General features: G+C 44.7%; 1 pseudogene across 1 annotated transcript in view; it reads left to right on the top strand.

Annotated features, from left to right (window-relative positions):
* LOC146805717 (suppressor of tumorigenicity 14 protein homolog) overlaps nucleotides 1-21471 on the top strand; it is a 402115-nt pseudogene that overhangs the window by 247048 nt on the left and 133596 nt on the right. The gene's annotated exons all lie outside the window — the stretch shown is intronic.

Here is a 21471-nt window from a genome sequence, read left to right as displayed (position 1 = left end):
AGGAAGGGGAGGAGAAACGGCAGGAAGGGCAGATAGAGTAGGGACAGGGACCAAGTGAGAAGCAAGGATAAAAGCATATTGCGTGTCTGTTGTCCTTGGTCCTAGACACGACAGCTGGCGACGAGGGTGGGATCCTGCAGCCCAGTGTTCCCCGAAGCATTAATGGAAGCGTCCCTGTCCCTCTGGTGCAACCGAAGGAATGCGCGTTTGAATTAGAGCGCCGGTTCGCGCCGAATTGGAAGTCGCCCCTGAGGTGTGCAAGCCGAGGCGCTAGTGAAGAGGATAGAGCGGGAGCCCACCCCGACTCTACTGGTAGCGCCTGTGATTGAATGACGCCTGAGATTGCATTGAATCCTCGTGGAAGAGTGGGGCAGAAGGAGCGCTGGTGTGTGCTAAAACGAAACCTCACCCCCGATGCGTGAGAAACGGCACACGCGCGAAGAAAAACGTCGGGAGCTCACTCCGAGCCCGCCTTGCCAGGTGAATTGCTCCAAATTGTGCGCGAAGCACTGCTAGTGTGCTGTGACTGCGGGAGTGCTGAGAGAAGTGTGGCAAGCTTGATAAGAGTTACAGCCAAGACCTCGTGGGAGTGAGAGGCCCTGTGTAGCGGCCATCTTGGAGTCAGGCGGTTTCCTGGAAGACATCCCTATGAAGTCAATGGGGCGGCCATTTTGAAGTCAGGGAAGAACAAACAAGCACTTGACAAGTCGAAAATAAAAAAAGAGAAATTAAACAAGCACCAGCTAAGGCAAGCAAGAAACAAAGAAATTAAACAAGCACCAGCCAAGGCAAGCCAGAAACAAACAAGCACGTGCACAGACAAGACGAGATCAGGAGTGTGCTGCCGAGATGTCGAACCATAGTTCGCCGCAAAGAAATGAAGTCAAACCAATCATGACGGGGTGTCACATTTGCGCCCACCAGAGCCGTTACCGCTTACGACTGAAGAGAGCATGGGTCCCAGATGGCAGGAATGGCTCGAGGACTTTGAGGATTACATCAAGGGATCAAAAGTGACAGAGGATGAAGACAAAGTGATCGCGCTGCGCAACCTGGTGGGTAAGGAAATTAGCAAGTTAATCAAAGAACTGCCAAGAGCAGACACAGGAACATATGATAAAGTGCGAGATGCTCTAAACAAGAAGTTCTTGCATAAAAGAAATGTGGATTACGAACGATATGCTTTTCACCAAGCCCGTCAAGGGAAAGAGGAAGTGATGAGCACCTTCGTAACGAGATTACGTCGATTGTCCAGATATTGTGAATTTGATGCGTTCTCAACGGATGATGCCATCAGATCACAAATAATTGATGGTTGTCAGTCCGAGACACTGAGGAGGAGACTGTTAAGGAAGAGTCACAACCTGGAGGAGATAGAGGAAATGACTCGAGTTTATGATCAAGCCGAGGAGCAAGCTAAGAGCATGGAGACCGGGCGCCCGGAGAGACGAGAGCAAGTATGTCGAGTGCAAGACAGTCGCAGTCGCAGATATTCGAAGGAGCGACGGCACCCATCCCGACCATCCTCCCGCCAGCGACGCACGGAGTGCAGGAGGCATGAGTCAGGCAAAAAAGACAAGAGACAAGACAGTGGACGGAAATGCTATCGGTGCGGGTATGACTTCCCGCACAGAGAGGCCTGTCCAGCCATGGGTCAGCAATGTCGAAAATGTGGGCGAACAAATCATTTTGAAGCGATGTGTGGAGAATATCGCAGGGAAAGAAAGAACGAAGGGACGAGGCCAACTCGCTCTGACACCAGACGACACCATGTGAAAGCCGTACAAGATCGGCCAAAATCGTCTTTTAGCTCTTCACATTCTAGCAGGGAGTCAAGGAGGTCTCAATGGGTGAGAAGATCGCCGTCTCGAGACTCTCGATCAGGGTCCTGTGAATCAGAGTACACTATTGAATATGCCAGCATGGTCGCAGATCCGGACCAACTCAAAAAATACCAGAGACTGAACATAAGTGTAGGGAATCATGCCACGCAGTTTGTTCTGGACAGTGGAGCATCGTTGAATTACATCCCGGTAACGGAATACAAAGAGATGAAGTCACCGCCGCCTTTGTGCCCAGCGTATGTCAGGGTATTCACCTGGATGTCAAAGAAACCCCTACCCTGTTTAGGAAAGTTCCTAACCACTCTCAGACACCAGAATAAGTCTGTGTCAGCATTCATACATGTAATTGATGGCCCGGAAGCTGATTGTCTTCTCAGCTTACCAACGGCGGAGCGACTTCGGTTGGTCGAGATTCTATACCGGGTTAGTGGTGACCATGACATCTTACACAAATTCCTCAAACTGTTCACCGGGCTGGGAAAGATGAATAAATGTCAGGTTCGGCTTCACATTAACGACCAGATAAGACCTGTCGCCCAACATCCCAGGCGAGTGCCTTTCCACCTTCAGCAAGCAGTGGAGGACGAACTTCAAGAACTACTCGCCTCTGACATTATTGAACGGACTGACGGCCCCACCCCGTGGGTGTCACCTGTAGTCATTGTGCCAAAGAAAGGCACCTCTGGGAAAGTGCGGCTGTGCGTTGACATGCGGCTTCCTAACACTGCGATTGAAAGGGAACGCCATCCTGGGCCTCACTTGAGTGATATGATCTCTGCGCTAAATGGTGCCAGGGTATTCTCGAAACTAGACTTAAACAAGGGCTACCATCAGCTGGAGTTGCATGAAAAATCAAGGTATATAACAACTTTTGCAACTCACCTGGGTTTGTTTCGATACAAACGATTAAGTTTTGGCATTTCCTCGGCTGCGGAGATCTTTCAAGAGGCGATACGCCAGACCATACAACATATACCCAACACACTGAATTACAGCGATGATATTCTTGTGTACGGGTCAAATGTTCAAGAACACGATAAGGCCCTCGATCGGGTATGTCATGCCCTTCTGGATGCCAATCTAACTCTAAACAAAGAAAAGTGTGAATTCCATCAATCCACCCTCAAATTCTTTGGGCATGTGTTCTCCGGAGCGGGAATGAAGCCCGACCCTGAAAAAGTGATGGCCCTAAACGACACCAAGTGTCCCCAAGACGTCAGTGATGTTCGTTCATTTCTGGGTATGGCCAGGTATTGCGCCATATACATCAAGGACTATGCCACAATTAGCCATCCCCTCAGAACTCTCACAAAGCAGGGACAACCCTTTGACTGGACCCCTCAGTGTGAGCGGTCATTCCAAGACATCAAACGTGCTGTTGAGTCGGCCGACAATCTGGCATATTTCAACCCCAAAAGGAAGACGGAAATAACTGTAGATGCTAGCCCGGTGGGCCTGGGTGCAATCTTGGCTCAGTACGATAATGATGGTGATCAGCGCCATATTATAGCCTATGCGAGTCGCAGTTTGTTAGACACCGAAAAGGCGTATTCTCAACCAGAGAAAGAGAGTCTGGCTGTTGTCTGGGCCTGCGAACATTTCCATGTCTTCATCTATGGCAAGCATTTTACAATGGTGACTGATCATCAGGCGCTTGTCACCATATTTGGAAATCCCAGGTCGAAGATGCCACTTCGGATTGAGCGATGGGGTTTGCGGTTACAGGAATATACCTACACGATACTGCACAAGCCGGGAAAATCAGCAAATCCGGCTGATTACATGTCACGCCACCCTCAAGCAGTGTCGGCGTCACGAGTGTCAATAGCTGAGGAATATATCCACTTGGTTGTGGGCCACGCTCAACCACCAGCGGTTCCCCTGGAGGCCATTCGAGAGGCTACTGCGCAGGATGTCATTCTGCAGAAAGTACTCCGTCGTCTGCAGACAAATAGGTGGAGATACGACAGTGAGGAGGAAGGGAAGGATCCCGCAACTAGACAAGAACTGCAAGCTTTCCGACATGTGAGCGAGGAGCTTTCTGCCACCTCGGAAGGTCTTCTGCTGAGGGACCAAAGGATTGTCATTCCGACGCAACTATGGCAGGGCATCATTAATCTCACCCATCGAGGAGTGGTTGCAACTAAGAGAGCTCTGAGAGAGCGAGTGTGGTTCCCACTCTTGGATCAGATGGTGGAACTCACCCTCAAAGACTGTCCACAATACCAACTCGTCAGTCAAGGAGTGTCCCCAGCTCCTTTGCAAATGACAAAACTGCCCAGTGGCGTGTGGCAGGAACTTGCCATGGACTTTTATGGACCTCTTCAGTCAGGAAAGTATGTCCTGGCAATTATGGACGAATATTCAAGGTTTCCAATAGCCCAGTTTGTATCGTCCACCAGTGCATCAAGCACCATTGCGGTGTTGGATGAAGTGTTTGCGGCGTGGGGTATTCCTAAAGAACTTAAGACGGACAATGGCCCTCCTTTTAATGGACATGAGTTTGGCGAATTTGCGAGACATCTGAACTTCACGCATCGCAAAGTCACGCCCCTATGGCCGCAGGCCAATGGTACCGTTGAACGATTCATGGCCACTTTGAAGAAGAAGTTTCAACAAGCAACAGTTGAGAAAAAGGATCTTCAGGTGGCTCTCAATGAAGTCCTAAGGGCTTATAGAAAAACTCCGCATGCTACTACAGGAAAATGCCCTGCCACCTTAATGCTAGGTAGACCAATCAGGACCCGGATACCTACCTGGGAAGGCGCTCTGAGAGCGGTCTCACCTGCTCGTATTCATCAAGAGGTCATGTTAGCTGACCGTCGCGGAAAGGATAAAATGAAATCATATGCGGACGCCTGAAGGAGAGCGAGATCGCCATCCATACATGAAGGGGACTGTGTCCTCGTCAAACAGGAACAGCAAAGGAAAATGGACTGTAAGTTCAGAGCCGAGCCTCTGACGATCACTCAGAAAAAGGGTACCATGGTGACTCCAGAGTCTGACAGCCGGAGAGTTACCCGAAATGTGTCACATTTTCAGAAATGCACTCCAGTCATGAAAGAGTTGCTCCAAAAGATGTTGGGGCACCAAGGGAGTGAAGGAAGAGAACAACCTGCCGTGGCTGTCGAGGATCAGTGTCCTGATATCCACGGAGAACTTGAGTTGGTAGCAGGAACAATGTCACTTCGACGGGACATCCGCAGGCCGAAACGACTTATTGAAGAACTGTAAACAAGTCAGTCATTTCATTTTGTCAAAAAGGGGAAGATGTCGAGAGTGAGCGGTATAGTAGTTTGAGTGGGCGGAGTCAGGAGGGCAGAGGAAGGGGAGGAGAAACGGAAGGAAGGGCAGATAGAGTAGGGACAGGGACCGAGTGAGAAGCAAGGAAATAAAGCTCATGATAAAAGCATATTGCTTGTCTGTTGTCCTTGTTCCTAGACACGACAGCAGGTATTTATTGTTCCCAGTACTTCTGCTCTGCAGAGTATCAGTATTTACTAAGAGCGGTAATGCCTCACCAATCCCTAGCCCGCATCTAAACAGCACCTAGGAATTTCGGTCCCACTAACAAATGTTTGCACTGCATTTGATGTGATTGTCACAGCCAAAGCCTTGGGCAATAGGTTTCTATTCAGAAAAGTGAGGTACCATCAGTTTACATTTTTTTAAATCGAAGGCCCTAATTACTAGTGGGACGGTAAATGTCGACCTGTGCATAATGTAGGTCAGAATCACGAGTTTGGCTGTATCATATAATTATCAGATGCATTAAATTCCTCAGCTGTCATTAAAGTTCGGTAGGTTAAACCTGCCAACATTTAACGGTGAAATTGTATGGTATTTACCGTACCTTGCAGGTTTTGATGCATTAAACACCAAAATCTGAATGTTATTCCCCACAAACTCGTGATAGGTGTTATTTATCACACAGATAAATAACATACCCATGGTATCTTTATTTAATCAGAGCCTAAGTCTTAATCAAACTAATTTGCCCTGCTAGGTGCAGCATGCAATTCATTCATTCATTTTAAAATTTCTTTTGGATTTCTTAGATATTATCTTTAATGAGGTCAGATACTCATTTAACCTGCGTATTTTATGCCACATATATCATGGTGGAAAACTTTGTCAAGGTTGTGGGAATATGCTTGGCAGTAAGCTTTCAGCTGCTCTGTCTACCTCTCCGAGTCCTATCCAACGCAACTCCATATCAGCCCAGTGTTGCACAGTATTGTGAAATCTCTCCCTGCCACTGCTGAAACTCCTCTATTTCTTTAGTAACATACAAACCCACTCAATAAGAAGGCTTTTGTACTACACTCAAAATGCTCATGATCAAACTGGCCTGGGACAATAAGCAGCCTCGGGTCAATTTGCCTACTCTTACGCTGCCCTATGAACCCTGAGGCCTGGCTGCACCCGATTTTGAGTTATATTACCTATGTGCGCAGGCACAGTACGCCTGCTACGGGCTGTACCCTCCGCATTATATGAAGCACACTGCAATCAAGCATGATTTAGCTTCACTCCCCCCACTCATAGGAAGGGTACCGCAATTAAGGCATGCGGAGATTCACACAGATGGCATGGGTGGGCATACGTAAACCCTATGGGGTAGGAGAATTATAGTGGCCACATCAAGTCCTCACACACTACCTCTTGCTTCTAAGTACATTTGGGTCCCGTTCCTTGGCTAGGGTGGCTACTTGGGAGGTGTAGTCAATGGGTGATTTATTCCCGGAAGGTCTTTTTGCCGGCGTCGGCTGTGACGGACAGAGAGGGGTCCATGGCTCTAGACTTCTTTCTTTAAAAGCAGATCCATGCGCAACGCAAGGAACACTATCCCACCACCTTCCCAGTGGCACCTCCAGTGTGCCAGACACTGGCTGTCCTCCTAACAGCCATGTCTTGTAGACATTTGGTCACTCATTTATACATGACAACACAGATGACGGCACCCATATTATTACCGGGGCCAAAAGCTGCATAGGAGAGAGACTTGGGAAACCCACTCACCCCTAAAGAATGGATATTTTGCTGTACACAAACTGGAATATTGGCTTCTAATCGCTCCAGTTTATTAATTTAAAATTCTTGCAATGGGTGAATTGCACTCTGCTCCAACTTTGTGCATGGGGTCTGAGGATGGACTTCATCTGTATCAGATGTGGGGCCACTGAGGCGCCCGCTGAATATTGGGTCAACATTTTCCAAACCCTTTCAGAAATTGTAGGGAAACCATTGTCACCATTGCCGAAGTTAGCATTGATAGGCTGTACATTTGAGGGTGCGCGTGAAGACAGACGGTTTATCTCTATTCCCTTACTGATGGCGAAAAGCAGTGGTGTAACGAAACTTGAGGGCCCCCCCTGAAAAGTACATGGAGGGGCCACCCCATTCTCCGCACCAGTCAAGATCTCTCAGGCCAGTGACCTGCTATACTGCAGGGGATGTGGGGGCTATTGCTACTCCACTGGTACCAATACAGCCGTTATAAGTAACCCTGGATGGTGGTGTTAACAGTTCGGCTTAGTTTGTCTGCAGTCTATCATAGGTGGTGGTCTATCCACTACAGGTTCCCTGCCATCAGTAAACAGGGGAAGTTTGTCCTATTTTAGGTGGGTTTCCTGATGCATACTCCTGTCAGGATATGCAACATTAGGCCCGCTCTTCATTCGGTTTTGCAAAAAATGCATCCACTGCTCCTTCTCTTTCACACCTCCTTTCTCCCTCTTGCTTTCTATCTCTTCCTTTCCATCATTTCTGAGCATCCTATCTTTTCTTCATTCTCATCCCAGACTGTTTCTTTCTATTCTCTATCACTTTTATCTCCAACTTTTTCTCCCCATCTCGTCAAAATCACTCCACTATGTTTTTCCTATCTCCTGTGCAGTATTTCTTTCCCTTTCACTGCTCTTTTTATGCTATCTGCTTTGTATTCCATTCGTCCATTTTCTCACCCTCTCCATTCCCTACCTCTCTTTTTTCTTTTCCTCTTTTATACCCCAGCTGACCTTGTCCCTATAGCACCTCGTGATTTCTTTCCTTCATACTTTCTTGCTGGGTCCCTTGATTAGCGCCTCCAGTGCATTCTTATCTATCACTATGCTCTTCTTCAATCCTGTACAGACCTGCAGCCTGGGTCTCTAGTCTTGAGCTCTTATTGCCCTTCTTCTTCCTCATACTCTCCCAGAACCCCTAGCCTCAAAGGTTGTATTTGTTTACTCCAGAGTCTTCACTGGTGTCTCTAGAGAAGCCAGATGGTGCCTGTTCCCCAGTGCTATTTGTCTTGGCTCCCGTAGTGCCCACTACCACAGCTGCTCAATGTATTGGGTGACGACACAGAAAAAACAGACACTGCACCTTGCCATACACATTAAATTGTTTAACTACCTTTTGTAGCAAATCAGTGTTGTTTTGATTACATTGTTTGAATCTCTCTCTCTCTCTCTCTCTCTCTCTCTCTCTCTCTCTCTCTCTCTCTCTCTCTCTCTCTCTCTCTCTATCTCTCTCTCTCTCTCTCTCTCTCTCTCCATCTACATAGACACACAAAAACACAAACTCGCACACATACAAAAAGGCCTCTGATGGAGGAGAGAATTTTGCTGGAGTGGGGGACACATCCTTTCCTCTGACCCACCACAAGCACTTTTTATTTTGGGCCATGTATAATAGCCTTGTTCAAACCCCTTCACTTCCCTTATCACACATACAGCATTCTCGTTGTATTCTGTACAGTGACATAACAATGTTGTTGTGGACCCTTATGCAAACAAAAAACTCCCAACGCCCCCCCGGCATATTCCAACATAGGAAAAGGTAACAAAGAGTATTATGCATGAGGTGCATTAATTAGGTCAGCACATTGGCTGAAATGGGATGTACACTTTTCTTGTGGTCAGAATGCGTGTATCAACATTTTCCAACAGCTTTAACATTAGTAAACCTGGTCTTGGAATCTCTCCCTGCTGCCTTTTAATTTTGCTAATTCATTGGTGTTCACACTCTGATAAAAAATTGTAAATACCAGACAGGGCTAAGGTTTTTAGCACATGCAACTATCTATTACCATTCTTGGACAGATGTATTTAAACAGTCCATTGTTGTGTTTACGGGATGCTAACACCTTGCTCTTGCTTCTATTTCAACCTCCACGCCACTACCTCACAAACCCATTTACTGATAAGCACCACTATCGATCAAGGACAAAATCACCCCAAAAAATAAGCTGTGTTCCAACCCCACACCGCCTTCCAAATAACTCACTTTAAAATACTTCGCAGAGGGCTGATCCATTTAATGTTTGACAACAGTCCTTGAAATAGACTTTCTGTGGAGCATCACAACCCATCCACCCTGCTACTGTTCAGAGAACAACTCAAGGATCTACACCCACCCTACTAACATGTGATGCCGCTACTCAAGACTCACTAGTTTCTCCAACTCCCGACAAAACTAAGACTGACCTCTTTCTCCAACCTACTGTCCTGCAGAAACAATCCAAGGTGTCTTCCCCAAATTTCCCTAAATCGATAAATACAACCAGTCACAAACATAACCTTTCGCACTGTGCAGCTTTCTCTTCCAGTGTGTCTGAGAGACTGACAGACAGACACACGTTCACTGTTGAGTGAGTCTCAGCACTATTCTTGTCTGTTGACAGAGACATTGCATTTGATCGAGTGCACTGACCTTTTTCTGTTGAAAATACTGGATAAGGCGGGTCTGGGTACACGATTCAAAACATGGGAATTGTGCAACTAATCTAGCCCCGCAGTTCGGAAGCTGAGCTGGACTTTCACTTCATCCTAAAGAAATGGACTGACATCCTCCACAAAGTGTACAACTCCTCATTCTGTGCCTCAGGCAAAGAAGCAATGCTTAAGGTGACACACTATTGGTACTACACCCCAGCCAAAAGGTGAAATGGAAACTCAACAATCCTAATGGCTGTTAACGCAACTTCGGCCACCCAGACACACTGATTCATCTCCTCTGGTTCTGTCCCAAACTCAAACGCTACTGGTAGGCCATCTGAAAGATATCAATGAAATGTTTGCAACAGATCTACCCTGGCTTTCTGGCTATATCCTACTGACCCTCCCCAATGTCCTGACACACCCTCTGCACTCTAAGAAATGGGAGGGCAATAATAATGGCTTGTGGCTTTGTGTGGGGCTAAACATGTCATCAAAACCAAATGGGACACAGATACATTGTCGTCTCACATTGACTGGCTGCATAAACTGTGTGGACCTCGCAGGGATGGAAAAGCTTACTGCTTCCCTGCAGAACAAGTTGCTACACTTTGACAAAATGAGGGGCCCATGCATCCAATCTCTGGCACAGTACTTTTGGGAACTTCCTAGTCCTCTTTACTTATGAGTACACCAGCTAACAGAACGAAGGGGCACGCCTGATCAACAAGACAAAGGCTGACTGCTGTGGGTATGACGCACTAAAAGACCCAGCCTGCTGACACTGAATAAGTTGCGAAAGAGCTAATTCTGGCGAGAGAGGCTATGCTCCCTGGGTGAGAACCCCTGATATTTTATCCCTCCCCTCCCGTCTTTCCCAGTCCCCCCTGGTATCCTCCCTTCCTTATCTTCTATCTCCTTCTTCTGTTCTCCCACTTTTCTACCTTGTTGAGCTTTACATTTAGGTAAGAGAATTTGTTCCTGGATAAATTAATAAAAAGATCTGAACAATAAAAGATCAGTGGGTCTGCAAAATATTTACATTTTAACATTATTAATATAATATTCCATCAACACAAGTAAAATTCAAAGTGGTGTACGTCAATAATAAGCACTATTTACAAGGAGAATAAAGCAGATTAAAACGTTTTAGGGAAAAAGCCAAGACCTAAATATATCAAGCAGAATAGGATATGCCACCAAATACTTAGATATTTTATAAACAAATATATTTTAACTGCACCATGATTGAAGAAAAGTACATTCAGGTTGATTAGTGTGATGGTAAATGTGAACCTTAAATGTCAAATAATCAATGTATTAAGAGTTATCAGCTTGGGAAGTTTAATCCATGACACAGAGTTGGAATTTAATTATGAAATATGCAGAAGTGGTCCATGAGCCTTAATGAATGAACCTCGATCTTGTATGAGCAGTCTGAGAAGGTATCACTGTTGAAGGATATGGCAGTGGCTGATCAGACCAGTGTGAGCTATTTACACTTAACTAGAGAACTTCAAACTCTGTGCTTGCAATCCAGCACATCACACATACTCTGAACACTGACAACAAACTCATGTAAAGGGAATACTGTTCTCCTCTCCCTTCAGTGTTTCCTTTATCTAATTTTCATCCTGTCTGTCTCCTTTACCCATTGTTTCAGGGGAATTCTCTTTCTGCATTATTTCACTCTCTTTTGCAAAGTCTCAATTCATTTTAGAAGCCTTCTCCCCTTTCCCTTTGTCTTTCAATGGCTCTCTCTTTTATTTTTTCACTCTCTTTGTGGGTCCCCAGTTGCTTCCACCAATTTTCCTATTTGGGATCTTTTTACCCTACATTTATGGAGCTCTTTCTTTCTTTCTTTCTCGACATTTTTTATTACCGCTCTATGGGCTTCATCCATCTTCGCCCCATCTCTCGATCTATTTGAAGGGATTTCTTTCACTCTCTCCTAGATTTTCTAACATTACCTTTCTCACTTTGCTCATCCTCTCTTTATCTATCCCCTAACATCGGTCCACACAACACAATCTACCATCTCTGGCTTCTATTATTTTCTCTGCACAACATATTTTGATGATGTTCAACAGAAATAGAACGTATTGTTTTTCAGTGATCCTTACAAAACTCAAAATTCATATGCTCTCTCTCTCATGGCTTAGCTGCCTTTCTCCCTCCTTCTCAACAGTGCCTTATTTGCTCTTGAGGGTCTCTTTCATTCTATATGTGGCTCTCTGGGTTTCTCAGGTTCCATTTATACTTTCTCTTTGGGGCTTTCTTTCACTTTTTGATCTTGTATTCTTTCATACACCAGTGTTTGTTTCCTAAGTGCAAATTAATACATTTTCCATAGCTCTAATCCTGTTTTCTTTCTCACATGCACACATGTGCTCTGTAAACATTAGTTTTTTCCTCTCTGTTTATTAAGGTTTCTCAAATTTGTGGTCTTATATTTTCGCTGTTACTCTCAAACACTGAAAACGTATTTCACTCTTCTTTGGTCTGCTGAACTCTCTGATAACCCTCTTCACCTCAAGGCACCTCTTATAATAAAGTGTTTCTTTGTTCTGTATTTCTACAGTCTCAAAGGCATTACTGTAAAAATTTACCAACCTCAAAAAGATGAAAGTATGACTTGGCCTAGTTGAGATTCAAATTCATGAACAACAGATCCCAAAACATGTCTTCTTTTTTTATCTCACTGGATCTTCTCTCTCACTTTCTCCCTCTCTCAAAGTCTTCTTCTCTTCTTAATTCTCCCACCCTTTGCCTCTCTCTCTCTCTCTCTCTGCCTCAATCTCCTTCTTTCCATTTATCTCCTTCTCATTATCTTGCTCCTCCTTTGTTTTCCATTCATATGCTCTGCTTCTTCTGTCACCTAATTGTTTCTCTGGCTTCTCACATTTGTTTCCCATCATATTGTTACAGTTCTCAATCACATATTTCCCTTCTCTCATTTTTTGCTCTGATGGACGCGCTGTCACTAATTTCCTCTTCCACTCTGTCCCTTATATTTCTCTCTGAGAGTTCAGACTTCTTTATGTGTAGACGTCTCACTTTGCACTACAGAATGAAACTGTTAAATAAAGTTAGAATCCAATACTGGAGTAATATGTTAAATAACTGCAAGGGCTGCATCACCTCATGGATAGGCAGCATTCTAATATAACACTGCATATAGGTTTTAACAATGTAATGCCATCTGAAAAATACAAATTGCAGCATTTTTGCCCCTACTTTCAAATATGCACTGGCTGGCGCATTGTGTTTTTGGGTCTCTGCAGTGTCTACCATGGAGCTCAGGTCAAAAAACCTTTCTCCAGCTCAAGTGCTGCACCCAAATGGACTGCTGTGAATCTAAGCACATTTATAAAATTGTGTTAATGAGCTCTGGCATCCCCCAAAAATGGAAAAGACGTTGCACCCCAGGAGAGACTGTATGTAAAGGCAACAAACTTTAATGCACAGTAAGCGTCTAAGTTTCTAGAACAAGAAGAGAAGCACTCACCTTTGTTCACCCTGGAAAATAACTTTGTCTTCCTTAGGTGTGTTTATTTCAACGTTCCACTACTGGTTCATTTTTGTAAGTTCTTCTAGCTTTTAGGGGAAAATATGCAAATAGCAATTGAGCTTGGGAGTGGTGAGCAGGGCCGGCTTTAGGGCAGTGCGAGTGGTACGGCCGCACTAGGCGCTGACCTGGAGAAGTGCACTGTACTCAGGAAGGGCTCTGTCCTTAGCAGCTGCTGTCACATCCGTCGTTCAGAACTACGTGCCTGCTGTTTTTGAAAACTACACCGCAAGCTTTAAGATTAGGAAGCAGCGGGTAGAGCTGAACATGTGAGACACCTCAGGTAAGAGAGCCTTGGCCTCCAGTCATGGCGGCAGCCCCACAGTGTCATGGATACTGTGTGCGTCAGACAAGGCAACAATAACTTCCAGTGTCTGTGTGTACCCAGAGGGACCCAAAAGGGATGCCTATCTGAACCAGTACTCCATTTAATATTCCATTATGACTGCGTAGGAGTTAAACTATTTTGTTTCCTTCCATACCTCTCCAACCGTACACCACTAGGATAGAAAAGGTTAAACCGAATCACTGATGTCAACATATCAATGCATTGAATATAACAGGAGGATCCTGGTTTTACACAGAGTAGAAAGAAGCCTTCAAGCCGCCTATGTGAACATGCATGTGACTGGGACCCAGGAGGATGAACACGGACACTGAAATGTAGAAAAACAGCTGGCGTCATCCCTAGTGTACACAGGTTCATCTGTGGCCCTGGGAGTTGTACCCAAAAGCAATGAATGCAGAAGACGTGTACACATGCACACGGGGCTCAGAGACTTGTACACATAGAACGGTCAAATAGGTCACATTCACCCCAAGACTACACATGCAGTTGTTAGCCTGCATGTTTAACACAAAGCCGGTAAGGGGAAATGGGCAACTATCCCTCATGAGTACACATGCTTGTGGATATACAGAGGCCAGCAGGAAAAGGACCTTTGGGGCCTATCTCAGTCTTCTCCCCCCTCTCCTCCTTACAATAACCTGCATTAACAGGACGTGTTTTTAGAGTGTGGCATATGGGTGGTGTATCTCTTGTCCCCTGAAGAGATAGTAGGAAGCTATGGTCATAGCAGTTATAAAGTGACCCCATTACAAAAGACAACCTTCAGGCATCACTTTGGGTGTTGAGACCTTAGGTCTTCACTCAGCTGAAAGCTCATCCTGTGGGCCTGTGTCAAGCGTTACTGCTCCCTCATGGCATCTCCAATAACTCATGTTGGGCACCCAGAATCCACTGTGTACTCTGGGGGGCAGAGGTCATGCCCCTATCACCCCCCTCCTCCCTAGGCCCTGCTATGCTAGGTGTTCAGCTGTCAGCATGTAACTGACTTTCAACCTGCCCTGATTTTTCCAACAGCACCGTGGATAAAAAGTCTGACTCTGAAACTCTAACCTGGTTTCCAAGACCCAAAGTAGCAGCATATCTCTGCTTTTTAGGTCAAGCTTAGAGTCAGAACGCTTCCCATTCGCTCTCTGCTGTGCCAGTCAGAAATGCTGGCCCCCTTTTGGTGGACTGCTTTCCAAAGTCCTAACCCTGGGTGCTTGGTTGATGCCCAGGCGATTTCAGTAAGAGAAAAATGTTGTTGGCCATGAAAGTACTTTCATGCTTCCTCCTATTACAGCGTGTAATAGTCCCTCCTCTTATCTGCATTGCATCTTTCTAAAGCCCCACCTCCCCTGCTCCTCCAGCTGCTTGTGCAATGGAATTACGTTACCCTAGTTTTGAAAAGGTTAATACTTTGCTCAATGTTTATGGCAGATTATTCACAGATAAATACCGAAGCTATCATTTTAAAAACAAAAAGTGCTAGATATCATGAGGACAGTTAAAGTTTTTTATGTAGCTTGACACATAATCCCACTCAAAATAATTCCAGGACACTTAATACCACATAACTACTATCCACATAATTCCACAGCACCCATGCCACATAATTCCAATACACAAATTCATTCCACACCACACAATTCCAAGCCACACAATTACACAACTAACGAATTCAATCCAACCCACATGATTCCACAACACACCACATGCATACACTCTGTAAAAAATAAGTAAAAAACATTGCCATTTACAATGCCAATAGCTCCAACTCAAACAAATGCAAGACCCATTGCATTTCCAATGCTTGCTTACCTTCCAATGTGTCCCAGTAGAGTACTGTTCCTGGAGCTGCAAACCTTCTCCTGCCCCAGTCAGTTCGGGGCTACCTCGTCCCTTCTCAGAGGAGCAGTGCACTGTAGAGAATGCTCTCTCTGAGGGCCCCCACCCCCATCCTTTTTCCAGGCCTGGCTCTGACTGAAGAGAAACAATGCAACTTGTTACTTTGTTTCTCTTCAGTCCTGGGTCAGTGTGAGGAGCTCAGAGCACACTGCAGCTGCTTTAGGGCAAACCTCTCACAGCTCTTTACAGATAAGCTGAGGGGGCCCCCTTCATCTACTGAAGTCTGGGGGGCCCCCATCACCGCAGGGGCTGCGGGTGTGTTTGTTATGCCCCTGGCAAAAAGGCGGGTGGCGTGTCATTGAGGGAAGGTGTATTACGATTCAGGCGAAGTGAAGACATGGATTCATGACCTAACATATTGCTAGGAACAGCTAGACACATATTACCTCTTTCTTCCCCCGAAGAGCAGGCCAAAAGATATTTGGGCCCCTCTGAAGGAATATTTATGAGTACAGAGTGAAAAAGACTAATGATAGAAGACACGTAAATATGGATCACTCCGATTTCTGATTGCTCCTCTCCCTTCCTGGTGTTTGACGGAACATGGTTGGAAGCCAATTCAGGTTAAATGAGTATTACCTAACCAGGATGAACACACAATGGAGTTAGGGCTGGCCTGGTTCAATGTACTCTTGTTCAAATGCAGATATTAATATGTACATTGTTTAGGGTACTGTTCAGGAACTCCCTGGCTTATAGTCTATATTTTAGCGTATGTCTTTTGGTTGTATTTGAAACTCTCTCTTTTCAACTTGTACTGGTTCATTAGAAAACTCATAAATACAATAAAAAACTCTCTCCCTGCCACAGTTAGAAGGGTTGGTAGTGTTGAGATTGAGAAAATACTTGTTAGTACACTATGCAGTCTTCTGCTTGTGAAACCCTATTTGAAGTTTTATAACCCTGGTGATTTAACTAAGTAGGATTCTGATCTTAAAGATAAGCATGGCTTTGTTTTTCCTGATTTTTATTTACAGATTGACTGTTCCTGTCTCCAAACACTGCTAACATGCCACAGTCTCCAGTGTTCAGTATGCCATGTGAAATTGTTAAATAGTGCCATTTTCAGTTCTCAAGTTGTACCAAAATTATGAATGGGCTGTAGCGTTATTACAGAAAATAACAGAAAAATAAAACAAGACTACGCAGAATTATGCGTGGCACATAAACCAGCATTTAGTCCTATTTTCTTAGTGCAAAAAAGCACCCTTTCATCCAAAATGGACCAAAGGATGCAATTTGTATTAAGAAAAGATAGCTAAATGCAACAGAATATGAACAGCAGCAGCCACCCGAGCTCTGTTCCTGTGCTCTTGTGGTAGACATTTTTGCTCCGAATTACTCAAAATTATGCAAGCAAGCATAATCACATACTTTTCAGTAATTTCATCACAAGAGTAATAAGACATTTCCAAAATGACTCTGATTACTCCAGCATAATTAAAATTTTGCCCAGGTCTATTTAAAATGTGTCTGATGATAACACATAAAAATGCACTGGGAAAGGTTGCCATAAGCCACAGTGAAAGTTTAGATATGTAACAAGTAATAGTAATAGAACTATGTTGAAAGACATAGACTTGATCCTGAAGGCTTCTTATGTTTTTTAATAAAATAAAAAGTACAATGGCCAATCACCAGGGTGAAAGGCCATATGATGTGCCTGTTTTTTTCATTTGGATTCTCCTTTTCTATGTCTCCTATTTGAAATGTGTTAGACCTGTAATCCTTAGAGTGGTCTTCCCCCAAACGTTTTGCCTTACTCTTACATGTTTTTCTGATCTCGTTTTTGTTGGCCTTAGGATTCTGTGCACTTTACCCCTGATACCTAGTGCTAAAGTGCATGTGCTCACTCCTTAACCCTGGTAACATTGGTTTGTCTTCAATTGGCATATTTAATGTATTTACTTATAAATCCCTAGCAAAGCAGGTAGTACATGTACCCAAGACCTATAAATTAGATGCTATTAGTGGGCCTCTAGCACTTTTTGTGCCATCAACTTAAGTAGCTCTGCAAGCCTGTCTCAGGCTTGCCATTGCAACCCTTGTGTGAAGTTTTAAACTGCCATTTTGACCTGGCAAAATAAACCTTTTGCCAGGCACAAACCTTCCTTTTTAATACACATGTCACCTCTAGGGTAGGCCCCAAACAGCACCCAGGGCAGCGTTGCAATATATTTAAAACACATGAAATGTACTTTTAAGTTTTACATGTCCTCATATTGGAAACTCAAAATTTCATTTTTACTGTTGCAAGGCCTACCTCTCCCGCAGGATGACATAGAGTTAACTTAGTATATTTAATAAGGATTTTTTCCTCATGGAAGCAGGTAAACAGTTCATGTTTGGTGTCTTTGGAATTTTAATAAAAAATCCTCTTTTATGGTAAAGTCGGACTTTGAATTATAATTGTGAAAATTCCAGTTTTAGAAAGTTGGCATTTTCCTACCTTAGCCATTTAGTGCTTGCAGCCTGTCTCTGGGCCTCATATCTCGGTGTAGTTGGTAGTTGGTCTTTGTGTATTCCTCCTAGACAGCCACACATAATGGAGAGCTTAGGTTGCCTGGATCGGCCCTCACTGATAGGATGGGAGGGTGGAGCTAGGCACAGCACCACTTAAACCTGAATAGGCTGTGTCCTGCCTTCACACAAAGGATTCCATAACCCCTGTAGTTAGTCTGGAGCCAAGACAAGGGAGAAAGGAAACCTGAGAACTTCAAAGACAACCCTCTAAAAGTTTCTCCTACTTCAAAGAAGGCACCAGAAATAAATATTGGACCTCGGTCATCAACTCTTTAGTATACTTATGGACCTGTGGAAGACTCTGTCAGGAAAATGGACTGCTGTGCTGCTGCAAGCACTGCCATTCTGAAGGACTACTGCCCTGCTATGCTGCCCTGCTACCCTGCTGCCCTCTTGCCTGGGTGAGAAGGACTGGACCTGCAACTTGTACCCAGGACCACTAGAGTGACTTCAAGGGCTAGTCTCTTGTAACCAGCAGCTGGAATCTGCAGCTGTGAGTCCTACCCTACCAAGGGGTGCCACCCCAGACCTAGACACTTGGAAGTGGGCGTAAAGGTTCTCAGCCAGCCGATCTGTGAACCCAGCAGAACCAATGTTTCTTCTCTGCTGCTAGGGCTTTCCAGACACCAGGATTTTGCACCACGCTCACAGCCCACAGGACTCTTCAGAACCACCACTGCACAATGCATCCTTAACGCCTCTGCGCACATTGAGAACCCCTCAGTGACAGCAGCCTCTGCATCATAAGCCCCGCAGCTTCTTTGGAACCAGACAACACGTGATGTATCTTCGGGCAGCACTTCGCATCGCAAGCCCCTCATCAACAGCCTCCTCAATGTTGATGCAGGACCTCGCATCACAGCCTAGGAGCTCCCTCACATCTCCGGCCCGGACCTCGCATCGGCTCCACTGTGCAACACATCCTCGACGTGGGACCTGGAAACGATTCACACTCAGGATTTAAGGTGCTCTTGTTCGGCAGACCTAGCTGAGTCGCTGTAGTCAGCCCACGCTCAACGGAGGTTGGTTTCAACTTGTGACTTTGTCCTGGTCCAGCATGACCAGTTAGCCATAGTTGGAGCTTTGTGCTTTTAGGCACCATATTCACTGAAATCTTCAAAATTGCATAACTCTGATTCTACGGATTGGATTTTTGTTATTCTGGTCTTTTTTTTAAAAGGAAAATGTACTCTAATTTTGGGATTTTTCTTGTGTTGTGTATTCCCTTTATTACTGTTTGAAGTGCTGAATACATACTTTACACATTGGTTCTAAGTTGAGCCTGACTGCTCTGTGCCAAGCTACCCTAGGGTTGAGCACAGGTTGATTTGGAGTTTGCTCATCAATTCACCCTAATAAGGATTGTGGTTGCTGCTTGAGTAGAGTTTTACCCGCCTCAACCAGTAACTCAGTTGCACAATGTTGCAAACTCTGTAAACTCAATGGGCAATGTTTCAGCCACTGATCTCTGTCAGAGGCCTTTATAGATTGAGAAACCACCTGATTCACACGTTTGTCTGCCATTTAATAGGACAGCACACCTATTGCCTGCTCCTGTGGTGGGTAGTACAAGAGTCAATGGCAAATATCTCCCCTTCTAAGCAGCAGGTGTGCCAATGTCTTAGAAGCTCATGTGAACCATAATATAATACTAATAGGACACTGGAGTACACCAACACCTCGTATTAATAATGTTCAAAAAGATAGTCTATAAGTTTTATGATTCCTTTATTTTCACCCTTTTTTCAAAATCAATTGGACACTTTTAGTAGCAAGGTGTATGGGCACTGTTTTGAGCACCCAGTAGGAATTTGTCTCACTATGAAGTGTTTATTGAACTTACCCGTACTTTGTCATATAAGATGTGCACATTCTTCACATATCCATAAATTTTTTGGCACGTAGCGATGGTTGGGAAACATCAATCAAGAAGGTTATTTGACACGCGGTCTACGCCCCATATATGCAATGGTGGGTGGTGAAACCTTTTATGAAGATAGCAGACTCAATGTCTATTAAAAAATGGTTGGAGGTGGGATGTCGTACAATGGGGAACTTGCATAGTAATAAACAATTTATATTACAGGAGGAGGCCAAACACACGTTTGCACTGGAAATCTTGCAATTCTTACAATATGGATAAATATCTGCGGTGGCCTGCACACTAATGCCCTCTTTTTCGCGTGAAGCACCCGGCACATCAGTACGGCAGGTAATCCTTAGCATGGCGGGAGGACGCAGGCTGGTCTCGCACATATATAGATTACTGAGAGACGATCTCCCGAAGAAGTCCCTCCCAATTCGAACAAGATGGGACGAGACCTTGGATGAGCCCTTGACAGATCAGGAATGGACAAAAGTTCATGAGTAAGTTAAAAGAGTGAGTTCCAACGCATGATTTAAACTCACATAGTTTAACATTATACATCAGACTTACCTGACTCCCGCGGATCCTAATTAAAATCTGCCCGGGACGCACCAATACATGCCCTGGATGCGGCCAAACAGACGCGCACTTCATGCAAATGATATGGGAATGCCTAGCTTTGACGTCATACTGGGGGAACATAGTAGATAGAGTTCAATTTGCCACAGGGAGGAACATCCCTAAAATAATACGTGTAGTAATACTGGGACTGCTCCCCACGCCAAAATCAAAGAAACTTAGTAGAAGGTTTGTGCTATTGGGGCTGGTGCCAGCAAAGAGAAGAATAGCGATTAGATGGCTACGTTCTGATCCCCCGACATTTGAAGGATGGCTGAAAGACCTTAATGAGTGGGCAACCGCAGACCTAATCAGAATGAAACAGATTAGGAAAGATGAAACGATAGAAGAGGATGCCCGAGCAATGTCACTCATGCTGATAGATGCAGAAGGACCTCTTGCTCCCAATGCAGAAACAAATGGGGAGGGAGATAGGGGGATTGGCAATGTGAGAGAGTGAGGTAAAATGATAAAAAAGAGAATGCAATATGTAAATAACAGAATGACCCAATACGAGTTCAATATGTTATCGGGGACAAGGAGCGGGAGGGTATTGTTACATTTCAGTTATCATGAACAGTATGGCAAGCAGTAAGACGGGAAACATGTTGAGGCCTCTGGATGAGGCATAATATTGAAGTACACCTATGAGAATATGGACGGGGAGGGAAGAGGGGAATAAGAAATGGATGTAATAACTGTACTTCTGTCTTGCCAATAAAAAAGTTTTGAAACAAAAAAAGATGTACACATTTTTGTTACCACAGCTACCAAATAGGTGTGTTTTTCCTAATCATATTACATGGTTCTGTAAATTTAAACAGGAGAGGAACAGGGTCTTACTTTCTTTCAGAGGAAGGACATTGTGGGAAAGTGCCCTATTTTTCATAGTCACCCCTTTTTGTTTTTCTATTTTTGACTCTGTGCACTGGGACCCTGCAGGGTCTCACTTTCTCACTGCGATGAGGCTCTGGAATCTGAACTCTTCAACAAAACCACCCTGAAGGGCAGGATAACTGCTTTCCAGGTAATGAAATTGTGGGAACGTGCCCTTTTTGTGTGGTCATCTTGTTTTTGGGTTTTTTAAGACTGATGCAGCGGTGTTTTGACTCTGT

The sequence above is a fragment of the Triturus cristatus genome, chromosome 8 (assembly GCF_964204655.1).
Source record: "Triturus cristatus chromosome 8, aTriCri1.1, whole genome shotgun sequence".
NCBI classification, from domain to species: Eukaryota; Metazoa; Chordata; class Amphibia; order Caudata; family Salamandridae; genus Triturus; species Triturus cristatus.
The sequence above is the reverse complement of the archived record's forward strand: the minus strand, read 5'-3'. Positions and strand labels throughout refer to the sequence as shown.